At 29.6% G+C, this 12,913-nt stretch overlaps 1 protein-coding gene across 1 annotated transcript in view; it reads left to right on the plus strand.

Moving 5' to 3' along the window:
• loaf (lost and found) overlaps window positions 1–12,913 on the plus strand; it is a 398,449-nt gene that overhangs the window by 300,272 nt on the left and 85,264 nt on the right. The window lies entirely within an intron of this gene.

Genomic DNA, 12,913 nt, shown 5'->3' on the forward strand with positions numbered 1-12,913 from the left:
ATATATAAAAGAATTAATTTATATTATTAAGATTGTCATCAGTTAGTTTTCAAAAATTAAATCATATGATTTATGATTTGTTTATAATATACACAATATATATATTTTCTGTAAAAAAGTCTTTTCAGCACAGACTTTTTATATTGGTTGTAAGCCTTATTAGAGGCTTGGACCTCTATATTTATGATACGTTGAGGAAAATACCAATTTTGATTAAAAAAAAAAATTATACGAAAGAGATTAAAAAACAAGATACTTTTATATGATACTAATTTATAGTATGATAATTATCACAGAAAATGTGCTCTGATTTAATGTAAGATATGTTGCTACCTGAAATCAGTTGAACCACCGTGAATCCAATGGAAGTCGAGCCGGACCATGAATCTTGGGGACAGAGCAATACATACGTCAGCTGTCCCCGGGACAAGGGGATACCGCACCGCCCCGGTCCCTGCTGTTAGCCAGTCATTGATCTCGTCCAATCTTCAACCTCCGAGTTAGCCTTTGGTGTTTACTGAAAACATTTTATAATAAAATAAATTTAAAAAATGACTCCATGTTTCCACTGTTGTATGTCATACCTTATATTAGAAGAGCCCAAGAGGAGAAAAAAGGCAGTTATTTCACCCCAATTTTTGATTACTTTAATGAAAACTAGGTATAATTACTAGTCAAAATTGATGAGTCTGCCAAGTATAGGTAGGGGAAATAAAAACTGGCAGCTATTTCAAAGCGATAAAAAAAAAAAAAATTCATTCGGAGCTCTATATCTTAAAAAGAAGGAACACAAGAAAACCTAAGAGAACGTCATTTACATAATAGTAAATTTTCTAAAATATGAGCCCTAATAGAGTTATTTACGTTAAATACTTTTCGAGATATAGCTTTTTAAAAAGCAACGTTTCATAAAAATGTTGTATGGGACGTACTGAAAGATCAGTAGTTAGTGAATTTATTTTGAAAAATTTATATCTTGAAAACCTTTGTTTTTTCTATTAGCACTCAAATTAAAGCTAGTTTAATGAGCTATAAAGTAAGTTATGATGTTTATCTTCGTAGGAGTAATAGTTTACATAAGTTTAAATTTGCTAAAATAAATTGATTTATGGTTGTTCGGAGAAATTTACATTTGCCAAATTTATATTTATAAGTGAATATCATAAAAACTACTACTCCTAGGAAGATAAGTGTCATAAACTACTTTATAGAAAGTTAAATTTCCTTTATTTTGAGTGTTGGCAGTCATATGTGCGTCTTATGGATCTAGAGATATATTTTTTCTAAAATCCATCATTTATACGAACAAATAGAAATTAACATTTTGTGAGTTTATTTTGTCAAATGTCATAAAACCTAATACTCCTACAAAGAAAAATATAATTAACTTTTTTGTATTAAATTTAACTAGCTTTAATTTGATCGCTGGCAGACATCTGTATGTCCAATGGTTTTTGAAATGAAGTTTTTCGTAAACCAAACTTATTGTCCGAACAACTATAAATCAATTTATTTTAGCAAATATCATGAAAACTACTATTCCAACGAAGGTAAAGGTCATATACTTATTTATAGTCCAATAAACTAGCTTTGATTTGAGTGCTAATAGACATCTGTACGTCACATAGTTCCTGAGATATAGATTTCTCAAAATAAATTAACTAACTACTAATCTTTCAGTAGATTTTTAAGAAATTTGGTTTTTTAAAAGCTATATCTCGAGAATTATTGGACGTAAATAGCTCTTTTAGGGCTAATATTTCAGCAAATTTACTCTTCTTTAACTAATGTTCTCTTTGATTTTCTAGTGTTGTTAGTTTTTAAGATATAGAGCTCCTAATGAAAATTTAATGTTTTGATACAGCAGCCTGTTTTTATTCCCCTTACCTATACTTGGCAGACTCATCAATTTTGACTAGTAATTATACCTAGTTTTCATTAAAGTAATCAAAAATTGGGGTGAGATAACAACCTTTTTTTCTTCCCGGCTCTTGTACTGTCAATGAACCATTTCTTTATACTCGTAATCGTCTAGAATCTAAACTGATCAATTATCTGAAGGAGAAGACATATGTCGAGGAACAAAGCCTCTATAAGTTCTAAATACGCGTTATACAATTAAAAACGATGGAGACTCAATTCATCTAAATTTACAAGTAAACGGAAAAACTGATGTTTTGAACATTAAACCCTATGTTTTTCTAACATTTTCTGTATATAGTTGCTATGGAAACCCGTACACTTTTGTTGCTCGAATACTATACATTTTCTGAAATAATTGAAAGATATTTTTCTACAAAAGTAAACGTTAATCGGAATAATATTAGTGAAGATAAATTAGATGTTCATTATATTGCAATAAAAAAAAACTACGTGTCTTTATATTCTCAACATCTCACTCAGTGACTTATTGATCGCTGTATCCCCAAAAATGACGATGCTTATAAAGTTGAAATTATTAATGTGGAGATTCTCCTTATGCTATAGATATACATTTGTAAGGTTGGGTTTAAAAAAATTGGACTTTTAATGGTTAAAAAAAGAACTATTTCTAATTACTAAAAAGATAAATAGATTAGATTTTCGAATAACTCAAAAACTATTTATATCCAGGAAAATTATAGCCATTCACTTGAAAGGTATTTTATTCAGTATGTGCTAACTCAGTTAATATATTTTTTTTCAAACGACTGTAACTGTGTTTTCAATTGTTTTTGAATTCTCTACAAATAATTGAAATCGGACTTTTATTAGCAAAGATATTGCTTATTGAAATTGTCTCCTGTTTTTAAAATTAGGAATTTTTTCTTATGATTCGGTTTAATTATTTTGATATATGCAAATAAAATATCTGCCTATCATTTCTTTTGCTAAATAGGGTTTAGTGCCTTTGAGTAAAATACGAAATTTTAAAAATAAATATAAAATTATATAATATCACAAAAATAATTAATTAAAAAATAAAACAACAATAATTAACAGAAAATGTAAAAAAACAAACAACATATATCATATAATAATTCATTTAGGGACAAACTTATAATAAAATAAAAAGAATCAAACACAAATGAACTAAAACTAATTAAAAAGAGGGAGTAATTGATGTTTATTCATATATTAATAAGTTTTAAAAGAAAATCAGAAACATCAAGACAACAAGAGGAAAAAGAAATCTAGTATTAATGATTATGTAAGTATATTTTCATATTTACAGATTTTTTTAAATCCAACCATTTGAATATCCGCAGTATAAAATTTTTTTTTGTGACTCTCTCACTTTGGATTTGCTGAATATTTCGAAATGATTTCGTTAGGTGGTAGCAATATAATTATTGAGAATTACAAGTCATCCTTTCAGGCTAGGTACATCAAGGCGTTTGTTTCTATTTATACCATATAATGATATTGTATATTGAAGAGAATTTCAATGGACTTATAATTTAATATAAGAGATATTAAAATTTACATAAAGAATAGATAAAAGTAATAAAGTGTATTTGAATATTTTGTTTTAACTAAATACAATAATTTCAAATTTGCAATTCTGTTCATTTAAGCTATATATGTACGTACTCGAATTTAGCAACAGAGAAACACTGATAAGCCTGTTGGTATATTGATAATGCAGGTCTTGTACAAAAATATTATAATTTATGATTATGCTAACTATTTACATATATATTTATAAAAACGAAATCGCATAGTAAAAGGAAAGAAAAGTTGATGGAGGTTGCCTACTCACCATAAAATCCTCTTGCCTTGTTCAGTATTTTTTAGCTGAAGAGATTTCCAAGAGAGAAAACCGTCGGAGGAAACCCTTTTAATCCTGCCACGCCTCTCTGGAAGGAATTTACAGAGGTTTTTCCCATCCCTGGCAGGACACAATGAATATGGTAAAAGGCTGGTAGCCAGAGCTAGCGAAGCTTACTCACGGCAGATTTTTGTACATCTAGGGGATGGCATTAGCTGTTATAATTCATAAAAAAAGCTGTTGATTTTATTTAGCTTAGCCTGCTTTAGATATTCAAATGCGATTGTTGTTTCTTCTGTAATCTTTTTATTTTCTCTTATTAAGTCTATTCTGTTGGCTCTCTTAGCTTCTCTTTGTTTTTTATTTTTACTTGTAAGATAGAAAAAGCGTCTTAAGTTCGTATTCACAAGTAACACACCATTGTAAAATAAAGTTTTTTTTTTTTAAGTAGATTTTTTTGTTCACTCTTGATCATTAATTTATTCTCTGTTTCTCTTGCCCCCTTAGCGTTTCAGGAAGTGACAGAGCTTTAAATGTTTTCAGCAAATTATGAAATTTTATGTATTGAAGTACTTACTTGTAATCTACATATTATACATTGTAGTTCTCCTGCTGGGTTTAGGTATAAATTTATGGGTTGAGAAATGCTTTCATTAATAATTAGCCATGCTGGCTTAATGGAATGGAATGCTAGAAGTACAGTGCATACTTATCAGTCCCAGCATAAAATATTAGTACTGTTATAATTATCGAATATTATAAAAGTTAACAAGGTTATAATATTTTTTACCTTGTTATTTTTTCATTATAACTACATATAATGCATTACTATTATTTTTATTTTTGTTTCCTTATAAATTTTTTCTTTCCTTTTTCTTACTTTCCTATCTTCTTCTTTCTTTTTTTTTTACCGTATATTTTTGTTATTCTCTCTACTCCCCTCCCATTCGTCAAATCGTCCCCTTTTCCAGGGACTCAACACAAATATTCAATGCATTATATAAATTTTAGTTAAATTTATGGTCTCATCAATAACTAAAGTTTTCGGTACCCCCAAATAAAAAATAAATAAATAAATAAGAAGAAAATGAAGCTTTGAATAAATGAACATCTGTAAATAACTAGAAATTTGGTGGGGTTATAAAACTTACAAAGCTTCTAAAAAAAAAAAAGAAAAATTTTAATTAAAAAACAAAAGGAGAAATACATATATATATTCATAAATTGTAAAGGAAATTTACAAAATTATTTTCTTCAATCCCTTTTTTTTTTTTTTTTTTTTAATCGAAAAAAAAAAAAAAAAATAATTTACAAAATTATTTTCTTCAATCCCTTTTTTTTTTTTTTTTTTTAATCGAACAAAAAACAGAAATAACAGTTCAATTGATATTAATATTTGAACTGGTACAAGTAATTCTGATCTGGATATGAAAAGAGTATTTGAATCTATGTTTAGTAAAACATTTTGGAAGAAGGTGAAAGGAGGAGAGGGGGGGAGAGAGAAGAAATGGCGTACAGTTCTTTATTACTTCGAATTATTCCTGGAATTTTAGAAAACTCGGCTAAGTATTAAGGAAATAGTAAATGTTTCAATTATTTTTTTTATTCTATGTTATTCAATTTATCAAACGACATTTAGAGTTATACGTTTCTTGTTCCATAATTTTTTTTTCAGATGTATTATGTTCCTTAACAAATAATAAAAATAATATTAAAAACAAAAATAAGTCTGGAATATTTTACTGTAATAGCTCACCTCGCTTGATAAATCATAAAAAATATATTACTCAAAATAAATAACACAACAATATATACGATACATATCGACAGCATACAAAATAGTAGTGCTAAGCACAGATTCACTCATAGAGGCTAAAGATTTAGGTATAAAATCTAAAACTGTTCTAGTAAAAAAATTAATTGAAAAGTAATAACTTTCCTGAAGAGAGAACCTTTAATTTTATTTTCGTGATAATTCCTTGCATATTGCACTACTGCGAAGCCGCTATAATCTGCAATATAGTGTTCGCATTTCTTATTTTTATTTCAAGGGATGGAAAAGGGGAGAAAATATTTTTTTTAACTTTAAAATATGGATGCTATGGGATGGGGTTTATAAAAGTGATTGAAAACAAACATCCTCTATATTGTTGCTTGTCAAACTAGGAGTGGCACAGAGAGTGAAAAAAAAGGCATTAGAATAATAACATTAAAGGACATGAATATCGTATTTTTCCTAAATATTAATATTTGGAATTTGATGGCGATAAGTAAAGTGGTAACATGTAGGTAATATAGAACAAAAGCCTAAAACATCTAAATTGCCATTAAATTAAATTGAAACATATCAATAATATTTGAAGCTTTATTTATTTCTTATTAAGAAGTGATACCAGAAAATTAATTGAAAAAAATACTTTTATACTTCAATTACAAGAAAAATTAATTGTATGCTTATTTTAATATTAATGGAAAAAATAATGATCCTAACACCTTAGGAATAAACTTCAAGGTCCTGAAATTTACTGAACAATTTAAAACAGTCAGCAATGATAAATGTTTTCTAGCATACAAGGAATAATAAATTGACTTTTCTGTGTCTACACGCCATCGAAACATTAACATTTTTATATTATTTTTAACTATTTCAGGAATTAGAATGGAAAGTGTTTTGTTTATCATGCTATAATTACCCTTTTATCTCAAAATAATAATGAAGTGAGAAATGTTTAACCTTATCAGTTTAAGTTGGGCCGGTTGCACCAATTTCCGGTAAATCTATGATTTTTAAATCTTTGGTATGTAAATTAATTTTGAAACTTATTTTCAGAAAATATTGTATTTTTTTACTTAACCATATACAACTATGCTACAGATTAAACATTGCATATTATTTAATGTTATGATCTTTTAATTAGCTAACAAATGTTTATAGTTGCATGATTAATGACGTTCCTTCAGTAACCAAATTATTGAACGAATAAATAATTTTGAACCATATTTACTATAAGATACAAGAAAGTATCATTTCCATTCGAATTATATTTTTCCTTAATACGTTGTAAGCAGCTATGTTAGTATTTCATAACTAGGTTTTTACCTTACAACCTTTAATCAATTGAAGAGAAATTAGTAGATGAAGAGGTCATGTGACATTTTAATAAACATAGAGATTAATAAACATATAATTCTATACACCACTTTGTTTAATTCTTTTGAACCTTAAATTTTCAGAAGTTAAAAATTGACTTTCCAGTCTAAAATAAGAATAAATCAACGTTTAATCTAATTTTCCAGAGATCCATATGTTGGTAACTTAATATTTTTGTTGGATTTATGGAGTGGCCAATTACTACGAAAAAATTTTTTTTTTTAAATATTTATTTATTGCTATTTACAAATGTACATTATAATACATTTAGTAAATCTGATCTAAGTTAAATTGGAGTGGTACCCGTTGGTAGCACTCTAATGACATTTTAAATTAGCTGGTCTCGTGGCCATCTTCTTTTCAGACACCTCGGAGGATTGTCAGGGATGGAAGAGGATGCAAGGTTAGAAACTAGGGGGTTTGACTACGAAAAATAAATTTGAGTTTGGTCCAAGGTTGGGATGAATGATAACAAATTATTTATCGTTAGATAATTTAAGAAAATTTGAATAGCAATAATTTGAACAGGAATTAAGAATAAAGTTGTGTCTAGCCTGGCATAATATGTTCCATACTGGTTATTGGACGAGTAATGTGACCGATCATTAAATGTGAACATGTTTGCTCTCTATATTTGTTCCCACATTTGAGGGCAAATATTTGGAAATACGTACTGGAGAAGGTTCGACAAAAAACTGCAAGTAATCCCTACTCTAGTAAATGATTCAGATTGTTTTTTAATTTGTTGTAAATTAGGTAATCGCCCTTCAAATTTTCAATTAGAAGCGTATAACCAAGAAATTTAGGAAGAGTATACTCTCAGAAGATGTATTCACTTTTTATTATTATATATTATCCACTAATTATTATTTAAAAATTAGCATGTGAGCATCTCATGTTGATAGTTTAAATATTAATTTAAAGAAGATGGCCTCGAGATCTTAGGAGTTCCATCAATGGGTAGATTCTCCACATTTTTGTATCATGTCGTAATATCACTTACAGCAAATTTACTTGATGTGTATATATGTATACAGTTGTAAATAACAATAAATAAATTGTTAAAAAAAAATATTAATTGAAAATGTTGATCCTTATAATCTACTTGATAAGAGACATCAAACATTTTTTAACACCCTAGATAATTTTTAGCTGTGAAAAAAAATAAACCTTTACTCTTGAGAAGTGAATCAGTTTTTGATAGATAAGATAGAATAGATCCTGTGTACCCTGACCGCACACAGAAACTGGATGGGAAACGTGGCAATGCATCAACTTGTCAAAGTAAATCCATGAGAGGCCTTTTACTTGTATGCAAATATGGCCTAAACTGCCTGGAGTGGAACGCGTTCACGAGAGTCAAATGGACGTGTCATAGCGAACTGAAATAATTCGCTTACTTGTGGGCCCTTTGATGTTGCCGTACTCTGAGAGCGCAGCCTGTCACTTCTAATTCCGTTAAGTCTAATTATCGAGGGATGTTCAATATCAATCAGTTCAAGATTCTTCTTTTCCTTAACTTAAAAATTCCTAATGAATTCCAACGCAAGTACCTTGAACCTGAACGGTTTATTTATTTAATATAAAGTGTTTCAAATACTAAGGACATTTCCTTCTAACATAAAAAAGTTGTATAAATAGAGTAATTGGGCCTATATGTTAATTGGGACGTGCTATGCTAAAGCTCTTTTTTGAAACTTTATAGGAGACCATAAAGACTGAAAATTATGATATAAATGTCTTGGACGAGCAAATTCTATTAGCTATTGGTACCTCATTTCCATAGAGATCAGGTTAGCATACAAAAATTAATAATTAAATAATATTTACCAGGGTTTGCCAAAACATGAATAATTACAAACCTCTATTGTGATTGAGTATTCATAACAAATCTCGATTTTAACGTTATAAATCTCGACTTCATAAAGAGATGGTTACTCTATTGTAAAAGGTGTGCTACTCAACTCAATTAGGTTATACAGTACAGCATAATATATCTAGTTTTACATTTTTTTTTAAAAAAGCGTATAATGCATATTATAGGTAAAGTACAATTGGGCCGTCCCTAGCTCAGGTCTGTTCAACCTAGAACTGCGGCGGCGTCGGGTCGAATTCGGCCTAGGGGGTCGACTTTTATCATTTCTATGGTGGCCCTACGTAATGAAAACTTGACTCCCCACCATGGTTAGAATAGGTTAGTTACCTCTTGATAATTCCCCCCCTGTATGTCAGAAATGAATAGAAAGGGGGTCATAAAAAAAGTTAAAATACAATTTAAATTTATCTTAAACGTATACAATTTTTTACACATTTTCTTTATTTTATCTTTTTTTTTAAATTTTATATTAATTTTTGTTATTTTTCAATTTTTCCCCATAAATACCTCTAAATATTTAGTCCTAATTAATCTAATACAGGTTTTTTAAAACTAATTTTTCATTCTTTACAATATTTATATATTATATATAATATTTCTTTACTTTTCAAATTCTCCTCAATAAACTATTAATGTTTAAAAGAAAATATTGGATTCACTGTTAATTTGCTAACTGACTTAGTTGATTTGGGTTTGGAGGGGCCTCACTGGACTGGTGTATTGGGCCTCACGATTGGTTGTATCGGTATCGAACCTTCCGGTTCGCTAAGCATTTATTATTGTTATTACTATTTTATTGTTTTCCGCTTAAAATTGTATAAGAAGTTTACGATAAAGTTTTTGAAATTCAATCAATGTTTTTTAGCCAAGGTTACAGCAATTATATAAACGGGGTTTGTTCGCTTTGATTAAGAAGCCAGACCCACACCTTTGCCTCTTCTCACAATTTATGGATTTAATTGACCAGATGTATAAATTTTTTATAAGGACATATTTCTGCTGTTTTGAATAAAAATTTTCACTGACAAATAGTTGACAAGAGTTCAAAGCATTGAAATCTTCACATTTAATCACATCCGATCAATAGAATCACAAAATATTCAATATAGGTTTAGTTATTACCTCGGAGAATGGGAAATCATTATTTAAAATAAAGAGATGCCAAATGTCTATTAATTTCCATTAACAGACCGGCAGGCAGTGTTGTGTATCTGGATGTCACCCTTGACAGACATCTGGACACTAGCTCGCCACTACAGAGCTTAATCAACTACCAATTTATAAAAGTATATTTAGACCGGTCCTCCTCTATGGAGCACATATGCTGACCAACACAGCATCCACAACCCCAAAGAAACTCTAACAGTTTTAGAGGAGTATCCTGAGACGTCTTGTGAAGCATTTTTGTTTACAAAGAGCTAAAACTGACTACATTAATACGATTCATCTCAGGAAAGCATATCGAATTCTTTCATGGCATTCAACACTGCACTAACCCACTATTCCAGACATTAACAGCTACTGAATGCCCACAAAGGTGGCAAACATCTGTAAACAGTCTCCGTCTCCACTGAGGACTACTTACTACAGACGGCAAAAGAACTAGTGAGAGCCATATCTGATACCAGGCACAAGAGCGTTTCCCCAATCTATATCCCTTACATTTCCTTTCCTCAATCCTCTCTTAAAATGTATTCCCTTCCTAATATCAAACCCTACACATCCAAGGAAAATGAGAATAAAATTAGAAAATCTACTGACTGTTCAAAGAGTACACTGTCGTGTGTGGATAATATAAAAGGTGTGGATGTTTGATTGGTTCTTGTTGCAAGCTCCCTTTGATTTTTATCTAAAATTTGACAGCAGTATGATTCGGTCTCTAATTCAGGCAGGCTTGTACCAGCTACTTTGAGTATATAGCTGCATTCCATAAATGCATTTTGCGAATGTGGACACTTGGCAAATGTGTAGACACAATTTACGGTTTCGTCTTTCCTAATTTAACTCATTACCACTCCTCTCTGGTTTATTTTCAAAACTTCCATTCTCCGTTTCATGCCATTGTTCATCATCCTCACTCAGATCCTAGCCTCTGCACCCTTTAATATTTGCTAGGAAATTCCCAACACTTATGGTGGTTATAAAAAAAGATCTTGTTACAATTTGAGGAAAATGTCCTTCCTAATTATAAGGACAATTTTAAGACAGAGCAGTTTTGAAATAAAAAAATACTAAAATTTTAATCATTTATTTCGAAAATTTAAATAAAAAATACGTAATATTTTATTATTATTATTAATTAAACAGTCCAATCAATTAAAAAGGAGATTTTTAAATTGAAATTCGTGAAGTCAATTTTGAAGTAATTGTCTTTTAAGCATCGAGTACTCTGATTAATTAATTAATTGTAAAGTTTTTCTTCATTATTTAACTAAAGAACCTTTGAATAATGAAAGATTGTTCAGCGGGAAAAAGAAAAGAGGTAACCCCTTTTTTCGGAAGGTATATTATTCTGGCTGGAATAATATTTACTTGTTAACTGGCTTAACAAGCGTTTTATTGAAGTCTTTTGCAGCTAATTAGGACTTATTAAGGTGAAGTTAAAAGCCATTTTTCTTGGAAAGTTTCTCCTACCGGATTTATCCTTCATAAAAAAACATATTAATATTTATGACCTTTTAATATTTATCTTTAACATTAAAGTACATCTTTATGTATATTTATTCACGTTAATACTTTTGTAGACATTTATTCATATTGAGGTATCACCTATGTTTTCTGTTTATAACATCTCTATTAATTTTGTATTTTATTACTATATACACTATTATATTTAATACCGTTTTGATCGTGTTTTACTAACTTCAAATATTTTTCTCATCCAGAATTATCATTCTTAGAGCAATAGACTTACTAGACAGACTGAAGCAAACTGATAAGTGAATTCGCTAATGCAATCCTTCCAAATTCTCAAAAAATCTACACTCAATTTTGTAAGATAATACATACATAATTTGACTATCCCCAGCCACCTAAGGAGACTCAAACACAATGGAGTTCTCAAACGACCTAACTGACTTTCTTTAAGTTTGTTCGATTTTTCACAGCATTTACGAGCAACCCTTTAAACCCATAAGCAATTGTTTGATGTTTTTGAAAATTTGCGCTTTTAGGACGCGTCGGACTGGGAACATCACCGATATAAAAAAGTTTTTATAATTGAATTATCTATGAGAAGTATTGAAGATTCTCTTTTTATGGGAATTATTGAGTTAGCAACGCTGAAGTGTAAATCGGAGAGGTTTGAAATTCGACTGTGATATCAAAAGAATAATCATTTGCTACAAATAACTAGTTTCATTTCAAAATATTCAAATTTTTGGAGAAAAAAAAAGTCAGTTGAACATCCTCTATAATCGATAAGGCCATTAAGTCCAATAAAACAACCACTAAAGGTTAATTTTGTTTTGTCTATTTCAGAATGGTAAATTCGATTGAACATAGTATTTCATAGTTACTTGTATGTCCTTCAGAGTAAGGATTTTGATCTGTTTTTTTGTTTTTTTTAATTTTGTCCAGTCCGCTGGATAAAATGGACTTAATTGGGAAAAAGGGAAATTATTACTTTTTGCTACCAGATATGTGACCACGAGCGCAGTCGATGGTGGATATGAGAAAAGCTACATTGTGTCTTCTTTTATTATTTTCAGGTTTACTTGCTAGCGTGGTTACCTGTGTTGTGTTTGATGAATTTTTCTTTACTAGTTTTCTGTTTTAAAAAAATTGCAAATTTCCTTAGACAGAAGAAAAGGCAGTCAAACAGGCAAAAGAATATTGTAGATGTTGATTATGAATCTCAAATACGCCTCGTATGAATGTAAGGATTATATATTATGCTCTGTTTTTCATATGTTTATTGCCAGCCAGAGTGGTCCCTCCCCATTCTATGTGAGTCCCCCGGCTAACATACTATCGATGTATAAACCGCCTTTGGCAGACCCCGAAACCCTTCTTAGAATGCCATCCGGCAATACAAGATTGTTTAAAATGTTTGTAAATATATAAATTAGGCTAAGTCAATTTTATATATTTTATTTGTTGTAAATAAAGATATTTAGGAGATAAGAAAAAAATA

The sequence above is a fragment of the Halyomorpha halys genome, unplaced genomic scaffold, assembly GCF_000696795.3.
Source record: "Halyomorpha halys isolate HHAL.00 unplaced genomic scaffold, Hhal_1.1 Scaffold387.1, whole genome shotgun sequence".
NCBI lineage: Eukaryota > Metazoa > Arthropoda > Insecta > Hemiptera > Pentatomidae > Halyomorpha > Halyomorpha halys.